This window comes from Equus przewalskii, chromosome 4 (assembly GCF_037783145.1).
Source record: "Equus przewalskii isolate Varuska chromosome 4, EquPr2, whole genome shotgun sequence".
NCBI lineage: Eukaryota > Metazoa > Chordata > Mammalia > Perissodactyla > Equidae > Equus > Equus przewalskii.
This window is the reverse complement of record NC_091834.1, coordinates 909035-931212: the sequence shown is the minus strand read 5'-3', so window position 1 is coordinate 931212 and position 22178 is coordinate 909035. Positions and strand designations below refer to the sequence as shown.

The 22178-nt window shown below is 37.8% G+C and overlaps 1 long non-coding RNA gene across 1 annotated transcript in view; it reads right to left on the bottom strand.

Annotated features, from left to right (window-relative positions):
* LOC139082968 (uncharacterized) overlaps positions 1-11125 on the bottom strand; it is a 30421-nt gene extending 19296 nt beyond the window's left edge. The window contains exon 1 of the long non-coding RNA XR_011539371.1: positions 10883-11125. This is a non-coding gene — a long non-coding RNA (uncharacterized lncRNA). The remainder of the gene's footprint in view (positions 1-10882) is intronic.
* Positions 11126-22178: the final 11053 nt, after the last annotated feature.

Sequence of the window (22178 nt, the reverse complement as noted above, 5' to 3'; positions counted from 1 at the left end):
AACTAAATCACTAACTCTTAGCTTTCCAACCGGCAACCACAATAAGTCAGCAATTAGTTCACTAGCCTTCAGCTAATCTTATGCAGGATATCATTACATCATGCAATTTTTCAAAATAACGTTTTTCTACTGTTCTTGAAAAGTGCCCGTTTCCCTTATTGGAAGAGAAATTGGAGTGGATGGCTCCACACACCTTGGTCACAGATGTTGTCACCTCCCACTGTGTACATTCCTTGAATCATTCAAGGTAAACATGGCGTCCAGGGAGGTAAAATGCTTCAGCCAAACTCCCATCCCAGTGCCAGCTGTTTATGCAGCTGGAAAAAGATGCCATTCAGAGTCTCTTCTTTCAGCAGGATTCTGTAGCGTGCTTCCTAACGCTGCAAATATTTACGTTTCTTTCAGAGCACCAAACAGATTGCACGCAAATTTACTCAGCATTTTGTGTTACTCTTTGCTTTTCTTAGGTAAAGAACGAACGTTATTTGAATTGGAATAGAGTAAATCTTGGTAGGCTTTGGAAAACCATAAAGCTACCCTGTGATGACAGGAAAGAGGCCATTTTTAAAAATTCTTCAATTCAATTGCTTGGATCTTTTCTGGACACCTTCTACCAGAACTCCTCTAAAGTTGCTCCCTTCATTCTGATTTCCTTCTTCAGATCATTATTACCTGCTCTGGGGAGGAGAATGGAACGTTGGGAGCTGATTATATGTCATTTTGACCTGAAATGTAGGTTCTGTTACTCTAAAGAAATATATTTTTAATTATTTTTAAACAAAGTGAAGGGAACAGAAATAGAACAATACAGGGCAAGGTGACAAAAATCTGTTAGATTTCACCAACCGTGGGTAATATTTGGCTGCTTGTGTCACTCGGACTCAAAAGAGCATTTTAAAATTTAATATAACTGTTATAAAGGTCTTAAAATACGTCATCTGGGCCACATGATTTAGGAAAGAATGACTTTGCAGGATATATGCCAAGGGCGAATAGACTTGCCTGCATAGGAAGGCAAGTAAATAATCGTGAAAGGGATTCTGGCAGAGAAAATATGTAATATATTAAACATTTTAAAAATATTAATACCATATCCTCAAAATTTTAATTATGTTAAAGTTGGTTTAGATTGACTAAGGGGATACTTTTAAAAAGAAGAAAATTTTAATTATAACAAACTTGATGCTTGTACAAAAATACTTTCCCTGGGAATAGAAAGGAGTTTGATCTCAGTGTAGCTCACCCCAAGGTGTCTTGGGAGATAAAGATGAAGCCCATCCATTAGGTGCTTCTCTTGTTGTTTGGTTGAGGTCTAGTGGTCCATTCGACCTTGGTTTAGCTTGAGGCGTAGCATAAACCAGCACAGGAACGTCTTGGGGAGATGTACGTGCCCCCCACTCCCATCCAGGGTCCATCCAGTTTTATCAGAGCTTCACGTACCAAACAGCTTCTTCCTTGTGGTTCTTCTTTTGTATCATATAAAAGGACTGACATTTGACCATTTTTACCTACAAAACAACACTTTAATGGGGTTCATAAGGCTTCAGTAAATTTTCTCATCTTTGGAAATGCTACAGGAAATCTGCAAAGAGATTTGCCTCTTTCTAATAGCTTGTTAACCCTGCTGTTTTTATCAGTTTATATAAATAATCGATATAAATAACTTCCGGTGGGACAGGACAGCAACAGTTAAATACAAATTTCTTCTTTTGCATTTTGAGCATAACTGTCTTGTGCCTAATCTCATAAATCCTACAACTGGGTAGAAGAGAACATGTTTTTGAGAGGAAAATGTCAAAAGTCTATAGGGAATGGATCTGTGGTTTCCACTGGGCCCTGTCATAGAAACTGTTTATTTTCCCAAATCATGAGGCGGGATGATTAATTTTCCCAACATTCTTGGAAAAAGAAACCAGAATGATAAAAGCAGAAAACCTATCCCCCCATCAGTCGTCCACTGGGAGTGATATAAAAATATTATTTTTTTGTTTTTAAAGATTGGCACCCACATGGAAGAATTCGAATGGCCTGCAACTAGGATATACAACTATGTACTGAGGCTTTGGGGAGAAAAAAAAAGAGGAAGATTGGCCACAGATGTTAGCTCAGGGCCAATCTTCTAAAAAAAAAAAAAAGGATGTTCTTATTACTTTGGTAGACTTGTCTCAGTGGCGCTTTCTCCATTTTTACACTGGATCTCACTTCCACCTGTGTCTTCATGTGATGCTCTATAAATGATGCCTCTCTGTCTCTCTCCTATAATTTCTCTGTCGGCTCTTCTCCTTGCTGGGTATGTCTGCTACACTGACATTGTTGGACTGTGTTTTCTTTAGGCAGAAACCTTAGTGCTCACCCTTATCTGGAATATGGCTAGACTGTGTTTCCCAGCTCCCTTACTTCTCGATGAGGCTACATTGACTAGCTCACCCCCATAAATGGGGTAGAAGGTATATGCGTCACTTCCCAAGAAAGGTTGTTAAAACAGGTATGAAATTTTTCATAGTCTTGCTTCTGTGCCATCTTCTGAGTTTCCAAGAGGAACATAGAACCATAAGATGGAAGAAGCCTTGATCCTTGAATGACTTACAGACCACCAGGCTCTTCCCATGCCCTTCCATGCCCCAAAACTGACTGTGATCTGGATACAGTTAAGCCACTGGGATTAGGGAATGTGTGTTTGTTATAGGAGTTAACCTTCCTAAGACACTCTTAAAATCTCTACTCCCTGGATATCAACCTCTCCTTGTCTGTTCTTACCTCGCCAACCATTTCCTTTTTCTCTGTTCTTTTATGGAGCCCACTTTCTCTTTCTGCCTCTTACACATTGGTCTTACCCAGAGATCCATCTTCAGCACCTGGTTCTTTTCACTCTACATATTTTTTGAGTGGCTACATAACTCTCAAGGTCAAATCTTTACTCATATAATCTGAAATTTCTGTCCTTATCCTTGACCTTTGCCGTGGGTACAAGAAAGTTGTTACTGGAAACTTCCAAGTAGATACCTCTTAATTTCTGAAAGACAGACGAAAATCAAACTCATCTAACTCTTCAGATAAGCACATTCTTTTTCCCCCTCTAACGTGGTGAACATCGTCACCATATACCAATTGAATGAAGGCAGAAATTTGGCATGTATCAAACTTCTTACCATACCACACTTCCAACCAAGAATACTAAAATATCTGCCAATTTTACCTCATTAATATTTTTTTTACTCAAAATATGTCTTTCCAGTCCAACTACTGGCCTGTGTAAGACCCTCATAATCTCTCATTTGGGCTGTTACCATAACTCTGTGACTTATCTTCCTCTCTGCTGCAAACCTCACTTTTCATAGAGGAGACACTAAACGGATAAAACTCAGGTGAAGAAGATGCTACCATGGACATATCCAGATTTTGAAGGGCAATTATGAACATTCTAGCTGCAATTCATTCCTTTCCCTTTCTCGAAAAAGAGAATCAGAATTCAAGCTGGTGAGTGTGTTACAATCCAGATTATTACACTAAATTTTTTTATGTTAATTTGAGTATTTCAATCATTGAAGTATGATTTATATACAACAAAATTCACCAATTTTAAGGATTACGATTTCATGAGTTACATCAATGTATACAGTCATATAATCACCATCACAATCATGATATAGAAATTTTCTATCACTCCTAAAAGTTCATTGGCTCCCTTTGCCTTCAGTCCCCTTACTCCAGCTCCTGACCCCTGGCAAGTACTGATTTCTCTGTCGATCATAACAGGTTTGCCTTTTCTAGACTTCATAAAATGGATTCATAGAGGGTATATTCCCTTATGAATGGCTTCTTTCACTTGACTTAATGCTTTAGAGATTCACCGATGTCATGTGTATTACTGTTTCTTGCTGAGTATTGTCTACTGTAGTATCTTTTTTTTTTTGCCATTGCTATGTGTCAACCTCACCTATACACACTTTATACTTTGAAACGTGTTTGCAGCTGAGTATCTTTATCAACCTGTTTTCTACCTTAGAATTTGGGGAATCCAACAACTTTTCTTTCATTTTGTATTAATTTTCTCTCCATCCTATTCAGAACCTCAGGCCCAGAGGGTCTATAAGCCATGGAGGATTATTCACAGATCTTGAAACCTAGTGGAGTTTCCCCAGTTAAATTTTGAGGGAACTGAGATTCAGAGATGTCACATTGCTATGTAAACAGGGACATGAGTCCAGCTCATTATAAAGTCAATATGTTTCTTTTTATCATAGTACTTTTTTGGTATGATGGATTATGTAGTATATTCTTTAATAAAAGAGAACATATTCATCAGGCGAGTAAGATATTTTGTGGATAATAACATCTAGAAGGAAACTTTTTTTATGAAGAATGTTGAGCATCATTAAGAAGATACTTAACAATGATTTTACATAAGATACAGAACATTTCTTCATTTCTTAAAATTTTAACTTTAATAAACTATGACATTAAAATATGTCTAAATGAAGACCTTTATTCAGGGAGTTAAGCAGATGAGTATGAATGTAGCTTTTGGGTTAAGTTTATACAAAAATGGAACAGAAAATCCAAAGGGGTTGCTGTGTAATGTCTGCTTAAAAATGGCCAAGAAAGTTTATGAAGAATGACCAGAATTATACCTGATTCTTTTGCAATGGCAATAACAGCTTCTATTTTCAGTGGTCTGGTACAGCTTTTCAGGTCCTGGTGTTTTACGTGTGGGTTTGTTTGTTTGTTTTGTTTTTCTTTTTCCTGATTATTTCACGTCATTAGTTCACTACAGTTTTTGTTATCCTCTTGTTGCCATTGCTGTTTCAACCTCAACTATATGCTTTGTACTTTAAAACATGAATGGTCAGTTTTTTATATCCAAGTGCTAAACTCAACCCTCCCGTGTAAGTTCTCTTTAGATATATTTGAGGAATTGTCATTTTTAAAAACATGAGGCCTTGGAATAATGACAGTTTCTCATTTGCCTGAAGGACATGAGGTATAATTTTCATTGAAAAGAACATGTTGCTAATATGGTTAGCTAATATGGTTGCTAATATGGTTAAATAGCTATACAGAGAATAATGGCTAAAACTGACATATTTATTTCCATATCGGCCAAGTTTACAGTCTGTCCTTTGATCAAGTCCTTGGCTTAGGAACTAGTTCTCTTCTTATATTGAATCTCGTTATGTCTCTTTGATAAGCAGAGAAGATGATAGTAATGCTGGCCATGCGCTTTCCTTTCACTGACCATCAATTTACCAGGGATTTTTTTCTGGCAATTCTTATAAAAATTTTCCCTATCTTTATAACTTTGAAAACTATTATTATGATAATGATAATAGCAACAGCAATAATACATATGCTGTTGCAAATGTATTATTTGACTGACCATGACTTCATTATTAGAAACTGTTGTCAATCAATTTATATACGGAGTCTAAATTTCAGACTATAATACCTCTCTTCCTGCTAACTAGCTAATATTTCTCTAGCACTTGCCATGCTAAATACATTGTCTCATTAGATTCCCACAGAACCTATGGGATGCACACTATCACGCATTTTTAAAGATTAGAAAAATGAGACTTCAAGAAAGAAAGTGAAAAATTTGCATAGCTACTAGGAGATGGAGGTAAGACCGAAGCTTTTGTCAGACTTCAGAGCCCACAAGCTTAACCATTTTGAACAGCGCCACCCCAAATGGTTCTGATGTTTAGACGGGGCTCTCCAAAGAACCAACAGACATTTATTACACGCTGACTATGTGCCAGTCCCTGGGGACGACCTGCCTTTGGAATGTTCAACCTAAACACAAACAGTCATGGAATGTCCTAATAAGAAAAGTGTTTTGAGTAAAATATTGATTTAAAATGCTGGCAATTATAATTTTGAAATTCATTTACGTGGAAAAAAAAAAAAAAAACTCCACAAATTCTTCCTACATTTCAATGCTGGGAAGGAAAAAAAGAAAAGGAAAGGGAAAAATTAGCGACAAATTGGTAGACCTGTTTACAAAGTTTTCTTTTAGAAAATTCAGAGTTAGAGAGGGCAGGGGAAATAACATTTTTTTTTCAACTCTTCTATCTAAATAAAACATGGCAACTATATGTTGGATTTTGAAATATAATTTCCATTTTAAAGATAAAGAAACGGGTTCTGAAATACATAGAAAATAAGGGTTGAATTGTAATTGTGGATTATGTTCATTCAAAAATCTTGCTAATAAAAGTTTCTTTCCCCATTCTCCCTTCATACCATCTCTTCAGTTTACCATTTTTTTTATATAGCCAGTTTACAGTTCAATGATGCCTCCGAGTCTTAGGTGAGAGTTCCTCGGAAGCAGAATGAGAGATGGGGATTTGGGGAAAGTGATCTCAAGTCCACAGGAGAGAGAAAAGCAAGAAAGGGGAACGGAGAAAGGCTGGGCAGGGATCAAGTCCCAACGGGCATCTTCCTTCACCGTGATTGCAGGGGACCCTCTGGAGGACAGTGGCACCATAGTTGGCCCATCCTTGAAGCAGAGGGGCAGTATTTTATACCCCTGTGCTAATCAATCTTTGTTGGAGGGCAGTTTTCTGAGGAAACGGCAAGCCGTGAGCCAGTTCTCAAAGCAGCTGGGAGGTGGGTGTACCAGCAGGCAAGGGGGCTCTGGACAGGGCACCCACCCCACCCCCTGCACCCGTGTATTTCAGAAGATGCGCAGTCCACAATGCTGTGCTGAATGCCATCAGCTGAGTTCCTTGAATTCCCATTCGTGTATTCTCCAGGGCCATTATGAGCATGTAGTGATTGCGAATGACTCAGTGCAAGATCACCTAGAGACTCAGACAACTACTGAACCGGGAAAGTTATTTTGTAGAAAGATAAAGGTTAGTTTTTGCCTCATTGGTCAATGTCTTATTTGGAATTACATTTAACGCCTAACTTTCTAATTCTTTAGTGCAAACCTATGATAAATATTCTGCATATATAATTGCAATTATAAAACCTACGCAAACCATATTTTTTTACTTGTTTACTCCTAATTGTCGTGTGGTTTGGAGGGATGGCGTTTCAGGTAGTGTTCTCAATCATCTAGGGGTTTTTCCACCTGAAAAACCCCATGATATTTTAGATTCTTTTGCTGTTTTATGTTGTTTGTCATTGAAGCAAGAAGGAGGCCGAGTCGAGAGCACGTTTCCTTATAATCATTTACACAAACATTTTATCTGAAGAAAACATTCAATAAACGTGAATTGAATCAAACCTGCTGGGTCGGAATAAAGAATGCTAAATTCTACAAAATGAATCTCTTAGATAAAACACGTCACACATTCTTGATTACACTGACGCATTTGTTAAAAGGATTTATTTCCCTAATAAGGCCTTTTAGCTTGGGGAAGCACACAAAGCAGAAGTTTTTGCTGTTTTCCTCCTGATTTGCTCTCTCTGGTTAGGTTTACACTGACAACTGAAATAACAGAGTCCGACAGTGTTACGCCTGGTTGAAGCTTAAATGCACGTGTCTCTGCCGCCCTTGTCTATATGAGGGGGTATCAGTGTTTTATTTGAAACAGCACGTCACTTTGGGTTTTATCCTATGATTATCTAAATTCGGGTCTATGTTTAGCTGAGACAATAACAGACCCAACAACCCACAGCTTCACAAAGCCAAGGCTAACTTTAGAAGAAAAGTCACAGATGAAAGGAATCCAGCTTCCTCCTCGTGTACAGTCTTACAGGCTTTTGTTTACCAGCCGCATTTCAGAGGAAAATGGGTATTTCATCCGGAATAGAATACATGATTATAATCCAGAAGGAAAATATGGAATGAAAGTAAAAAGAATGACAGAGGCTATTGAAGGCAAATAAGAATTCTAGTATAAAAATACATTATCATAAGATAATATTTGAAAAAAACAAATCATTAAATAGAATCCATTCCTAACACAGATAACCTTTAATTAAGAAATTAGATAACTAATAACAACAAATGACGTTTTATTTCATGGGCCTTTTAAGAAACCATAGCTTATTTATAGATGTTGGGGCAGTAAGTGTACCCTTTTGACCATGGGCACCACGTCTTAGAAGCATCACATTTCTGTGAGTCTTAGAAGCTGTTGAAAATAGAGGTTTAATGTATTTCTTAAATACTTACAAAGCTTTGAAAATATGAAACATATATTTTTTTAATATATCATTTAGGACCTAAACAACTGGAGAAATTGTGGAGAAGTCTGTCGTGCAGGACAACAGGAATATACCACACATTTACAACAAACAAAAAGGTAAGAGTGAGTTTTATAATTTTATTCCTTAGAAGTAATGGAAAATTATTATCTCTGCAATCTACTGAGATTATTTTCTCCCAAAATGTAGAAAATTTGAGAAAATGATATATTCTAGAGGAATTTAATGTATGCCAGAAAGAATTTTTAGGGTTTGAATGTTTTACTACATCTGTACTTACTTACTAAAATGAATATGGTATTATCTTGTCTAGCATGAGTCATTTGGAGAATGAATATTTTTTAATTAGCTGAAGATTTATCCCTTTACATACCACAATGACTTGCTTCAAGTTTTAACCATTTTATGGAGAAATTGTTTGAAATTATTGTGTGTATGTTTTCTTAGAGTACAGATGAATATAATTCATGTATTAGGCATCATATTGAGAGCAAAGATGATGGGCTTTGGTGCTGACTCGTGTTAGAATTCTACTTTTACCATTTAGCAGCTTTTGTTAGAAAGTTGCTTAAATTTACGAATTTTTTAATTGAGATATAGGAATAATGTTATATCTCCTGGAGTTGTTCTAAAAATTGTTTGAGTTTATACAAGGTTCCTGGCACCCATCCACTCGTTAGATGATTCAGCATCATTACTGTGGACATCAGTTGCGAGGTTAGGATTACTTGACCATATACTAATTAAGACTAGGACATTTTTGAGTTCCTTTGTCTGATTTAACTTTTTCTCATTCGTCTGTCATCTCTCCTTCTTCAATTTGCTGCCTCTAATCTACTCTGAGCCTTGGAAAACAAATTTAAAAAGAAAAGAATAAAAAATAATCAATGAAACAAAAGCTAACTAAAAGATAATTCATTTAATCGCTATGCTAATGGTCTATAGCTGCGCTGTTCCACACAGTAGCCACTACCCACGTGTTAATTTTAGTTAAAATTAAGAGTCCAGGTCTTTAGTTTCACCTTTCAGTTGCTTGATAGCCACATTAGCAAGTAGCTACTGAATTAGCACAAAGGAGTATTTCCACCATCACAGAAGGTTCTGTCAGACTCTGCTGATCTACATTGTTTAAAGCTCTGAATTTTGCTGTGGAATTCTAAAGATGACAGGAATGGGGCTCTTGCCTTTAAGGAACTTAAGTCTAATGAAAGAAATAAAATATTTTGGGGAGGTGTTTGGAAAATGTAAAAAATCAGTGATGCAGATGATGACTATTTGAAAAACGTTGGAGAGTTAGAAGAAACAGCTCAGGATGAAAAGAATGAAGAAATGACTGAGGTGAAACCTAAGGCATAGTTAATATTTGTGAACATCTCTGCAGGAAGGATGATGGAATGGACTAGCATGGGCCTACTTGCAGTAGGAGAGAAAGAGAAAGGACAGTTTTACCTATGTTCATAAGAATGCCATATTAATATTTAAAAATGCTTAATATTTTACAAAATTCTTACTATGAATGTGTATTATTTTAATAATTCAAATTAGAATTTTATTTAAAAAGAATGATGACCTTTGTAATACTTGAAACTTTCTCTCTCTCTCTGCATCTCCAAATAAATTTCCTGACATCCTTGGTTTTCTACCCTTGTCTTTTTTTAGCTCTAACTCACTGAAAGAGCTCTTTCCTCCTGTATTCTTCAGAGTTCGAATGCCCTCCCTTCCTATCTTTTCTTGGATACTACCTCATATTTCATTCTTTTCCTCCTCAAACCTGTTTCCAACCCAGATCTCCCTCACAGATACACACATACACACACACACACACAGAGATCTATAGCTATATAAATATCTGGATCTAAATAGCTCTATTTCTCTCTCTCTATCTACTAATTGACCACATATGAAACTGACCGTTGAATATTGCCACCAGGATGTGCTACACGCAGTTCAAACTTGGCTTTAACACAAATTGATCACCTCACCAAAATCCCCTTCTCCTGCTTCTCCAGTATTTTTCTCTTGGTCAATCGCACCACCATCTATTCGTTGTCCCAAGCTAGACGCTTAGGAAACTCTTTTCTACCCCAAATATATTTGGTTTAGCAATGGCTGAAACCTCCTTCACACCCCTCCAGCCTGTCCTTTCCACTCCCACCATCACTGATTTAGTGCAAGAGTCAACTTAGTCACATAGTCTCTGCCCTTCAATTCTCGCTCTTCTCCAATTCTTCACACTGCCTCCAGGGTGACCTTTCGAAAACTCAAGCCAGCCAGAGCATTCTGTTTCCTTCCCTATTGCCTTTATTTTTAACTTCTCTGCTGAAGCTTTCTGGTAGTTTTTCTCCCTTCTTAGAAGAACTATTGCCTAAAGAATGACTCGGTTTTTTGTTGAAACAAAGCAAAACACAGAATTTCCCAGGTTTTAGCGCAACACTGAGAATCTCCAGAAAAGTGACCTGGTCTGACATCTTCGTTCAGTGTCACCGTCCCTTCAACGTCTCTCACGGTCACTGCTGCTGCCACCACACGCCAGGTCCTGGAGGTACCACTTCTCGGCTAAATCGTAGTCCCGGACAATACCCATTCTCTTCTACACGATACTTAGAGAGTAATTAAATAAGCATAAATTAAATTATAACTAAATGTTATAAAACATGTCATTAAAATTTTAGGGAGAACAACAAGAAAATCGGCAAGGAAAACTACAAAAGCAAAGACTTACTGGTTTTATTCTTTCAAATCTTGTTGCCTTCTTTGTTTTTAACAAGCCTTAAATCGGAATCTCTTCCGCCAATGTTTCACATGAAGAAAAAGTAGGCTTCTGACACAGCCGTTCCACTGCTCTGCTGCCCTGTGAGTCAAGGATAAGGCAGCTCGGATTTTCCATTGGCCTGTGTCTGTGCAGATGCTCATGCCAGCATCTCCCAGTTACCAGGGATGTGTGATCCACTTCTAAAAATCCAGTAAGAACCAGGGTTGGCAGGGATGGTCCTGGACAATGTGAAAATTGTTTTAATTTTCCTGTAAAAAGGATGTGAGTGATATGACTCTACTTTTAGAATAATTCGGCAAATATTCCCTGGCTACTGTGAATAGGAAAGTTGCTGTTAATAATTTAACTTGGAGAGTCTCAACTGACAGTTGGCTGCGTGGCCTAATTATCATCAAAGCATCAATGAGAAGGGCTTAATATTAGTTATTCTTAAATTATTCTCTTAGACAATTTCCAATATTCTATCCATTTATTTATGCCAAACAATTGCATACAGAAAGTTGGTCAGTTTAAAAATTTGTAGCTAATTCGTATGGATTTGTGGGGGGCCATGGGAAAGCCACTTTGATACAAACTAGGTGGTCATTGAGAATCTTACGTTTTAGAAAATGGTCACAAAAATATATTGTCTCAATAAAATAAAATGTCTTTATAAACTGAGACTGATCCTATAAGTAGTATATAAAAAAAACATGGTTTTATTTCTTTAGTTCACGTGTGGATTCAATGCTTCATATCATAAATATGTCTACTAATTGGCCCTATGTGTGTACTTCTAGTACATAATACTAAAAAAGACCTTGAGCCATATCATAAAACCGAACATCCCTAGATTTTCAAAGCATTTTCTTCAGGATACTTTCAATGTTAAGGTTGATTTGATTGTAATCAATGTCTCTTATAATTCTAAAATGAGTGTCCTCTGAATTACAACCTTCACCAAGTATATTTCATTAATCACAGAGCCAAAAAAGACCTTTGAAATCATGTCACTTACTAATTTACAAACCTATTTAGGCATCAGCTTCATCTGGGGAAGTTTATATAAAGAATGCAGATCTCTAGGACTTACCTCGGTTCAGTTAAAACCTGAGGATCAAGACTTTTAAGAAATTCATTAGAAATGCTGATGGAAGCCAGTTTTGAAAGAATAAATCCATTCTTTCCAGTTTACAGACCCATAGACTGCAGCGGGTCACAGGAGGAAAGTGGCTTCCCGAAATAACATAGAGGATCTGAGATGATTTTAAGACTCTTAACTCCCAACTCAGAGAACTTCCATGAACAAAATAGAGAATTTCCTATATAAATAACTCCAGGAATTATTTAAAAGAGTGGAAAGTGTATGGGTTTCTGTGAATTCATGTGATAAGTCTCTACTAGGAATGAACTTTTCTGCTTCTATCTTAGATGCTGTTGGACCAGATTCTGAGTAAATTATATCTTTGCTTGAGATTTGCTGTCATAATTTGAGGCCATGCTAATACATGTAATACTTGTGACAAGAACAAGGCATATTTCTGTCAATAACATGCATTTTATAATAACAGTTTGCTTTTCCATATGCCTCTAAGAAACTCAACATGATATTTTCCTTCAACTTTCAGCTTTGTGGTTTTATAAGCTGGATTTTCAAATGACATTGAAATGCAGCACTATGTTCTAAAAATATATTCACTTGTTCCCTAATACAACACTCCTAAGACATAAGCAATCACTTTTTATGCTGCTGTAAAGCTACAATGATGCTAAACTCTTGCCAAGTCAATAGGTTCGACTAGAGGAGCCATTACATGAATCATAAATCATGACAAAGGCCCCTATCATACCTTATATTTTTTTTGGTCTCCGAAGAACCATGCATTAAAATAAAAGCTAAAATCTATAATGATCTTAATTTCTGCCTGTTGATATCCGTTTTTACCCTATACCTCAATGATCATAATAAGCACTCTGAAACCTTATATGGTTCCCAATTCAGCTCTAAGTGCTTTTAGTAGAACAGCATTATAAGTCCTTAAAGAATGATGTGTTTATAATAGTAATTATTTATTCTCATGCTGAATTGAAATTGCAGCTCTTTCTATGGCAAACCATTGCTATTCCATTATTTACCTGTTCTAGCAAACATTATTAAACTTTCGTAAAGCAGACAATCCTTTTATTTTTGCCGTTGTGAAAATATCTTCTAAAGCACACCAGTCAGTGCTCATTCCTGCTCCTAATGAAAGGTGGGGGGACCTGTCTTCGGCCAGACATCACAGTGTGCTTCGAAGCTTTGCTATAAGGCTCAAATATCATGCTACAGGTCAGAGAAGTAGAAGCGTTTCATGGTACCAGCTCTGTTCCTAAGGAGCAGATTCAGATTCAGTGTGAACGCTGCAAAACGAGGGGTAGAAATAAGACATCTCTAAGGAGCTTTTAGCTCCAAAGGTCTGTATTAGTTCATAAATGAGAGGTTGGGCCACATCTGTAGTGGCCCAGGTTGATGACCTTAAATTTCCAGTGTCTACCACTTCTGTTGTCTTTAGCTTTCTTTTCAAAGCAAACAGGATTTCCTAATTAACAGAGGTTTAATCTTCATTAGTAGAAAAAATAATCAGAACACTGATTTGCCGAGTATTGCAGTAGATCATGTGATGTGAACGAATACAGTCTGTGTAAAAACAGACCTTACCATAAATGCCTGCTAAAACTCATGCTTGTCCTACACAGCTCTCATACCCTCAAGTTCTCTGGTTTTGCCTACCATTCTTAGGGTTCAGAAATCAAGCAGAAACGATTCAGATCTTCAACAGTTGGGGCTTTAGTTTTTTTTCTTCTTACGTTCTTACCATGGTGTCAGAAAAATGGGTAAAAATCATTAGAGAAATAATCCAATCTACTTAAGTTTACTCTGAGATGTTTTATAGTTATGTTGAAACGACTTTGTTGTAACCGTCTGGGGTGAGTGACATGCTGTTATTGGCTATGCTTTAAAATAGTGTTTTAAAATACGGAGTAAACTAAAATACACACAAAAAATGTGTGAGGTATAAGGAATGAAGATTCAAATGCATATCCCATCCAACTCTTGGTTTAAGAAAATGGTTATCATTCCCTTTGAAAGCTCTTTTGTAATCCTTCTGAATTCCATTCTCTTTCTGCTCAGAGAAAATTAAATATATTTTCTGCTTAAGGTTCCTGTGCCTTGGTTTTTGACTCTTACATATAGCTTTGAATGCCAAAACAACATAATGTTTAATGTTTATGTGGTTCTAAATAGCAATCAAATTGCATGAAATCTCCTATGATTTTCCTTTTAATTTTATTAAACATTATGTTGCAGAAAATTATTTTTATTGTTAAGGATGGAATACATTCATGCTTACTGCTAAAAGCTCACGCGTTGAATTACTGGGGTCCAGGTTCAGCTTTGTCAGAGAACAACAATTTGTTTTCCCAAATGCTTGAAGCAATCGGCACTCATGTCATTTTATAAAAGTTCCATTTGCTTCAAGTTTTACCAGTACTTGAAATTGTCAGACTTATAGTTGCTGTTTCTGTGGGGAAGAAAATGTATTTCATGGTGATTTTAATTTTCATTCCTATGACTAATTTTGAGGTTGAGCTTAATTTCATGTGTGTGTTTGTTTTTTATGACTCCTCTTCTGTGATGTATATATATGGCTTTTGCCATGGGACTCAGTGTGTTTTCATAGACGTTCAGGACTTCTTTATATGTTTTGGAGACTACCCTATTTTCTCCAAGTTTTTGCCTTGTGTTTTACTTTCCTTACGATATCCTTTAATACTATAAAACTTTATTAATCATTTTCTTTGTATGTTTAACTTTATGTCTTATTTAAGCTATCCTTCTCTAACTGACAACATAAAGATAACCTTCTAGATTGTCTGTTAAAAGTTTTATTGATTACATTTCACTTTAAATCTTATTCAACTAACTTTTTGTATATGATATGAGGGAAGAGTTCAATTTCATGATTTTGCAATGTTAAACAGTAGTCTCAGTACCATTTATTGAAAACTCTATGCTTTCTTCACTGACCTGTAAAGCCAATTCTATCATAAATCAAATTTCCAAATATGCTGTTGGCTTTTTGTTGAGGTGGGAGGAGGAGAGGACTGTTCGGGTGGTTTATCCCTCAACCAATGCCAGATTATCTCAAGTATTGTAACTTTCTAATACTTCTTGAATTTGGTAAGGTGATTCTTCCCACATTTTTACCTTCACCAAGAGTATCTTACCTATTCTTAGGTCTTTGTACTTCCATGCACATTTTTGATGTAGCTTTTCAAATTCCACAAAAATAATAGTTTAGAATATTAACTGATATTGTCAAATTATTGATCAATTTTGGAATAAGTAATATTCCTACAATATTGAGACTCTGGATTCATTGTTCATGGCATATTGTCTACATTTATTTTGTTTTTTAAAAATGTCTTCCAGTGGATTGTATATCTATAAAGATCTTGTAATCTTTGTTAAATTTTTACCATGTACTCTACATTTTCAATAATATTATAAGTGATATCTTTGAAAAATTGCACATTTAAATTAATAGACTTTATTTTAAAAATAGTTCTAGACATACAGCACAACTGAGTGGAGAGTTTCATATACCCCACCCCACTCTACAGTTTCCCTTATGAACGTAGTAGTATGGTACATTTCTTACAATTAATGAGCTGATATTGATAGAGTAATATTGACTAAAGTCCATAATCTATCCAGATTTCCTTAATTTTTACCTGATGTCCTTTTCTGTTCCAGGAGCCCTCCCAGGATCCCACATTACATTTAGTCATCTACCTCTTTAGGCTCCTTTTTGCTGTGACGGTTTCTCAGACTTCCTTTGTTTTTGATAATCTGCCCTGTTCTGAGGATTGCTTACTCTTCAGGTATTTTGAAGAACATCTGTCAGGTGGGATTTATCTGATGTTTTTCTCATGATTAGACGGGGGTTATAGATTTGGGGAAGGAGAGCCACAGAGGTAAAGTAGCTTTTTCATCGCATCCTATCAAGGATACTTAGTCCCTGCATGATTTATGACTGTGGATGTTGACCTTGACCACCTGGCAGAGGGAGTCATGTTTATCCAGATTCTCCACCACTCTGAAGTGGTCCTATTTTATTTCCCTCCCTTTCCATTCTGTGCTTCTGGAGGTGAGTCACTACACACAACCCATGCTTCAGGCATGGGGAGTTATGCTCCCTCCAAAATTACAATTTCTAACTTTATTTTTGCTGGCAAGTAGAAATTAGTACCTGCCTCATTATTAATATTTGTCTATTTGTTGCTCTTTTTAAAATATAGACAATAACATCATCTGCAAATAATATCAATTTTGGTTCTTGCATTCTGATACTTATTTCTTTTTATTGCCTTACTGAGTTGGCAAGATGCCTGAGGAAAATGCTTAGCAGAATTTTTGAGATGGAATATCCTTACTTTTTCCTGATCTATCTGAGTTTAGTTTATAGTGAACCCTGGTTAGCTGTGCCCAAAAATCTTGCAGAAATAAATATGGAAAGACAGACTTTGAAGCCAAATATGATAGATTGTATTCTGTGGCAGCAATCAGAAATTCTTTCTTTCCCCCAAATTCAGCTTTATTAGCATCAAGTTCTTGCCAAGTGACCTAAAACATAAGCATAGGTCAATTTTATGACAGCTGGAAGTGTACATCTCCGTATTCGTGACAATCTCTCCTCTTCTGCCACCTGTGTGTTTCTGGTCCTCTCCCTTTTTGTCCCTGGTGGTTCTTTCTCTGCCTTCTTCCCAAGTCCTCATTTTTCCGCCTCTTAAATGTAGACTCTCTCTTTCTTTATACTTTCTCTCTCCGTATTTCCACTACTCTCTTATTTCAACTTTTGCCACTATATCTCTTTTAACTGTAAACTCTTTCCCCACACTCTGCTCCCCATAGGGCACATGCAGCATCTTCAAGTAGACTTGTCCAAGAGCCAACCTACATTTTTTCCCCCCTCCAAATCAGTCGTCCTTTCTGATGTTCACACATGTGCAGGAATCCCAGAGTACTTCCCCCAGTTACCAGGCTCAAAACCTTGAGGTCACTTTTGACCTCATGGAAAAAACAATTCAGTCTGTAGACTACGATACCAGGCTAGACACTGAAGATAAAACGATAACTAAGATACATGACTACCTTGGGGACAGCTCACAGACAAGTGGCCTTCTTTCATTCCCTTCAGATAAGAAGTCCAAAGATCCACAGTACCTTCTTGTCTATTTTATTTCTTGTTTTCAATCCCTAATCCCTTAATTGAATATTAAGATTCAAACCTGCCTTTCATTCTATTTCTGCTCTTCACATAGACAGCCCAAATGTAATCTACACACTGGAAAATCAGCCTTTCTCCAACAGAGCTCTGGCAATATTTCACTCTTACTAAAACATCTTCCACTAGGTGCCTTCAAGTTCTGAACCTGACGTTTATAGCTCTCTTCAAAATGATGTTTATTTTTTCTGTGTGTTTATCATCATTGTCCTATTAACCCTCCAAGAAACATATTCATTAAATTCACCGTCATCATGACTTGACAGTAAAAGGGAATTTAAAATGGATTTTTACTCGACACAATAATTTTATGATTTTTTTTCCCCAGAAAACAGGCAGAGTAGAATATCGGCCTTTTAGGTTTTCTTCGCGAGTGCTCCGGTCTGCACACAATGTTTAACTCTCTAATCTGAGCAAGGGAAGTCAGAGAACTGTTTTTTTAACCTGTTCCTGACCTCTTGTACCCTCAGGGGGAAGTCTGCTTTTTTGCTGCTTGCCTACAAAACAGTAATCATAAAATGTTTAATTCCTGGCCATCAACAGTTGAATTATATTCATTGTAGGTAAGCTTGACTTGAGGTCCTTGTTGGCTTAATTACAGAGTAGTGCAAACTATCTTTAGCTGGAATTATACACTAACTCTTATCTGCTTTCACTCTTTTTCCAAGCAGTTTGCTGACCAGCAAGAGAGCTTTTAGATCAAAAAACCTAATAAATTAGTGTTTCTGATTTCTGGAAATTTCTGAACAATTATTTCTCAGCCTCTACTTTTGATCTGATAAATTCTCGTTAATCTGAGGAGGTGAAGCTAGTTATCTCTAACTCCAGGGGAGGAGCAAGGATGAGAGGGGTCAAGAAGAAAACTTAATGTTTTCTCATCTCCTACATCAGGTTTTTTTCCAAACAAAAATGTCGTGATATTTAGTGATGTGCCAAACACCAGATATTTACCGAGGATAATTTCAGAATTTAGTTTGAATCTAGGTTATGCCTCTCCTGTTTCAGTGACCTTGGGTATATCACTTAATCTCATAGCGTCTGTGTTGTCGTGTGCAAAACGGGCATTAAATATGATTGATCTCAGAAGCGGCGTCAGACATGTAGACTAACATTTGTAAGAAACAGATGGAGAACATTAGACCACGGGTTCTCAGAGTGTGGTCCCTAACTGCAGCATCCTCGTCACCTGGAAACTTGTTAGAAGTGCCTAATCTTGGGCCCCACCCCAGACCTACTGAATCAGGAGCCCTGTGGACGAGGCTCAGCGACGTGTGTGTGGACCAGTCCTCTGGGTGATTCTTAGAGCTGCTGCACTGGGAGAACCAAGGCAGGAAGAGTACGAATAAAGAAAAACAAAATGCGGTTGCAATGATGGGAGGAAGCAGGGAAGAGTCCTATCTCCTGTGGTGGAGGGAATTTTGAGATAGCCGCGACTTTTGAGCTGGTGATTTGTCATTAATCCGAGAAGCAATACAAAATAGATCAACTTAGTTTGAAAAAAATGAGGTTTTGCCCAGGAGAACAAGGCGAGGATGGGACATACATCACGATGTCACATTTAGGGAACTGGAAGTTCTTTAGAAGGCACAGAACACAGGACAGGCTAGAGAGAGAATTTATTCAGTTGAAAATACTTTTGTATGTTTCCACACTGCAGAATCAGATAAAAAAAACAAGAAGTCAGATTTTTTTTAAACCATACATATAGTAAAGTTTCCTGCAGCTAATAGTTCAGCAATGGAACCACATCACCAAGAACAGAACAGAAATAGAGGAGAAATCTCGGGTCGGAGTGTCTCTTCTCAAGGTCTTAGGATTCTTAAATCCCTAAACAAAGTGGGATCAGGCAGAAGGTAATGCCTGCAGTGCAACAATTAGGGCCCGTGTAAATTTGTGAAACTGCTATTTCTGCCTCCTGGTCACTAAGAAACCTTTAGATGTGGAGAGACAGACGTTGGAGATAGCGCGGGTTCAGTTCCCAAAGCGAATGTCGCCATAAAGCGAGTCACGGGAATTTTTCGGTTTCCCAGCCCTTATAAAAGTTGTTTACTCTATAGTCTATGAAGCGCGCAGTAGCATTATGTCTAAAAACAGGTGCATACCCTAATTAAAAAATACAATATTGATAAAAAATGCTAACCGTCCTCTGAGCTTTCAGCGAGTCGTACCCTTTCTGCTCGTTGAGGGTCCTGTGAAAAATGCGATATCTGCGCAGTAAAGCGAGGCTTGACGCCTGCGTTCCAAAGTGTGGACTGCAGCTGACCTGCTTTGGAGGTATTCCTGTCTTGAATTATGTGAAGGTCAGAAGAAGAAGAAAAAACAAGAACACCACCCACAGACCAGTGTGTTTCAGCCAGAGTGCTGGCTGGGCTCTGCGGGGCAAACGCGTTTTGCCCGAGGCAAGCAATTCCCTTTCCTTCCTGACCCTCGCTGCAGGCTCTGCCTGGCTTGCCGCAGGTTTTCTGAGTTAGGAAAATGTAATCCTAGAAATGTTTGATTGTAATATTATTCTGGCTTCAAGGCATGAATTGTGCTACTTCAATTGTCAGCTTGTGTGTGTGTGTGTGTTTGTTAGGATGGAAGGTTCAGGAACTATTCTGCGTCCTTCTCAGCCTCTGGCCTTCTGTGAACACCATCACCTTCTAAAGAGAAAGGGAATCCAGCTGTTTTTTTGATAAACTTCTCTCGTCTTCCTTTGTCTTTAGTAAGTATCCATCTTTCTAAACAGGGGTAGGATGGTCACCAGAGCCATAAGACCCTCAAGATTTTCTTGTTAAGAATTTGGACTTAAAAATGTCTCTGAGGTCCACATCAGATACGGTCCCTGAACTGTACCAAGACGTTGTATTTTTTCCCATTGATCGTTCATCTACCTGAAAGTCCCAATTCTCTGTGAATTTTTATTGATCTGCTATTTTTTGTAACTGTTTTCAATCCCCATACTATTGTGTGAGACTTCCTTCCAGACGCATCTTTCATTTCGCACTCTGGAATCATAAAATGCCTTTGAACACATTTCCCTATGTCTTGGAGCACCTTACACCTCACATTGGCCAAAACTCATCTTCTGCTTGATCACACCAGCTCCTCAGACGCTCAGCTTCTAGAGAACGCTTCTCCCACGTTCCGTGGGCCCCAGGATCTCGAAACAAAGGTGGCATCTCCTAATTCCCGGAGATGGCTTCCGAAACACTACTTTTCATGATTTCTTTTAAAAGCATATTTTTCATTTAATAGTTTTATCAAAGTGACACATGGATATCCTTAAAAATTTAAATAGTTCTACAAAGCTCATCACAAAAATTCAGCCGTGTCCAAAACACCAAGACCCGTCCTAGAGGCAACACTTTCAATTTTTAGCTATTTCTTTGGGAATTTGCTCTCAGGTTTAGAAATAAGTTGTATACAGAGATTTTTTTAGTTTTGGATGTTAGCTACTGACTTCCCGTAGAGGGAGAGGAGGACTTCTCTTATTGCTCACTTATCCCCACCTCCCTTTCCTCCTCCTCCCTCTCCTCCTCCTCCCTACCTTCTTCCACCTCCCTTTCCTCCTCCTCTCTGTCCTCCTCCCTAACTTCCTCCACCTCCCTCTCTCCTCCTGCACCTCCCCTCTCCTTCAGCTCCAAATATAGGTATAGTTATGCAGTACTTAATCTTTAAATCAAGATTAAGTATTTATGACTGTGATTACGGATGATTATTCACAGCTGACTCACGTGATATACTATGCTTATATCGCTTTTTTTCCTATGATATTTTGTCCCCCTAGGAGTTAAGGATTCATTCCTTCTCTCTCCGTCTAGTTTTCTCTGTCCCTGTCACTACTTCATCCCTAAGCTCCCCATCAGAAGAGGACATCAATTCACAGGGCTCTGGTAGGTTCACTGTTTTATTGTCTGCAGCTTCCTGGTCACAGCCTCCTCTCTCTAGAGATAGCTTAGGACTTAAACATTACCACATGCAGAAAGTCAAGGCGATCAGGGTGTGTGGTAACCAACTCCCCACCTTCCCTCTAGTCCCACAGACAAGCATGCTCATCTGGTACAACATGATGCTACCCCCTTGGCTCTAACACATAGCCTCAGCAGGTCCGTAAATTGCATATCCAAAGAGCTTCAAGCTCATTGCTTACTCTTTAATTCATTTGCAGCTGCCTTAGTCTGGTCCTCATCATCCGGTGTTTCACTACAGCGACAGTCTCCTATGTGGTCTGTTTGTCTTGCCTTATGTCACTCCAATATACCCTCACACTGCCACCAGAATGATTTCCTAGAACACATTTTGGGTCATGTGGCTCCTTTGCTTAAAATCCTTTTGGAAGCCCCTGAATGTATATAAGATAAAATGCACCCTCCTTAGCAGACCGTACAAAGCCAATTATGCTATGGCCTCTTCCTGACTCTCCAAACTTGTCTTTTTAAAATTGACAACTGGTTCTTTTTGAGATATTTACATGCAGTGAAATGCACAGTTGTTAATTACCATTCAACGTGTTTTGATAAACATATACGTACACCCGTGGGTCGCTGTTTTTGAACTTCAGGTCCTAGAATGATGAGCTACTTGCCTTTCTTCAGATATGCATGACTCTTTGGTATTTCTGCCATGCGTCTGCCTTTTTCCCCTTGACCTACAGCACGTCCTTCTCCTGTCACCTGTCAGAAGATACTTGGCCCAAAGTACCTTCTGGGAAATGTGTCCGCTCTTTTTTTATTCTTACACCTTATACGTAACTGTCATGGCACCCATGAAACCTTAGGGTGCTCATTAATCATGTCTCCATTCTCCACCAGACTGTACACCTTCCAGGCGGGGAACCAGTTTTAAATTTTCCTCTGACTATTTAATCCTTGGTACAGAGCAAGCCCTCAATAAATACTTGTTGAATAAAGGGGCAAGACAAACACTGAATACATTTTTTTTTTTTTATAGTGCAG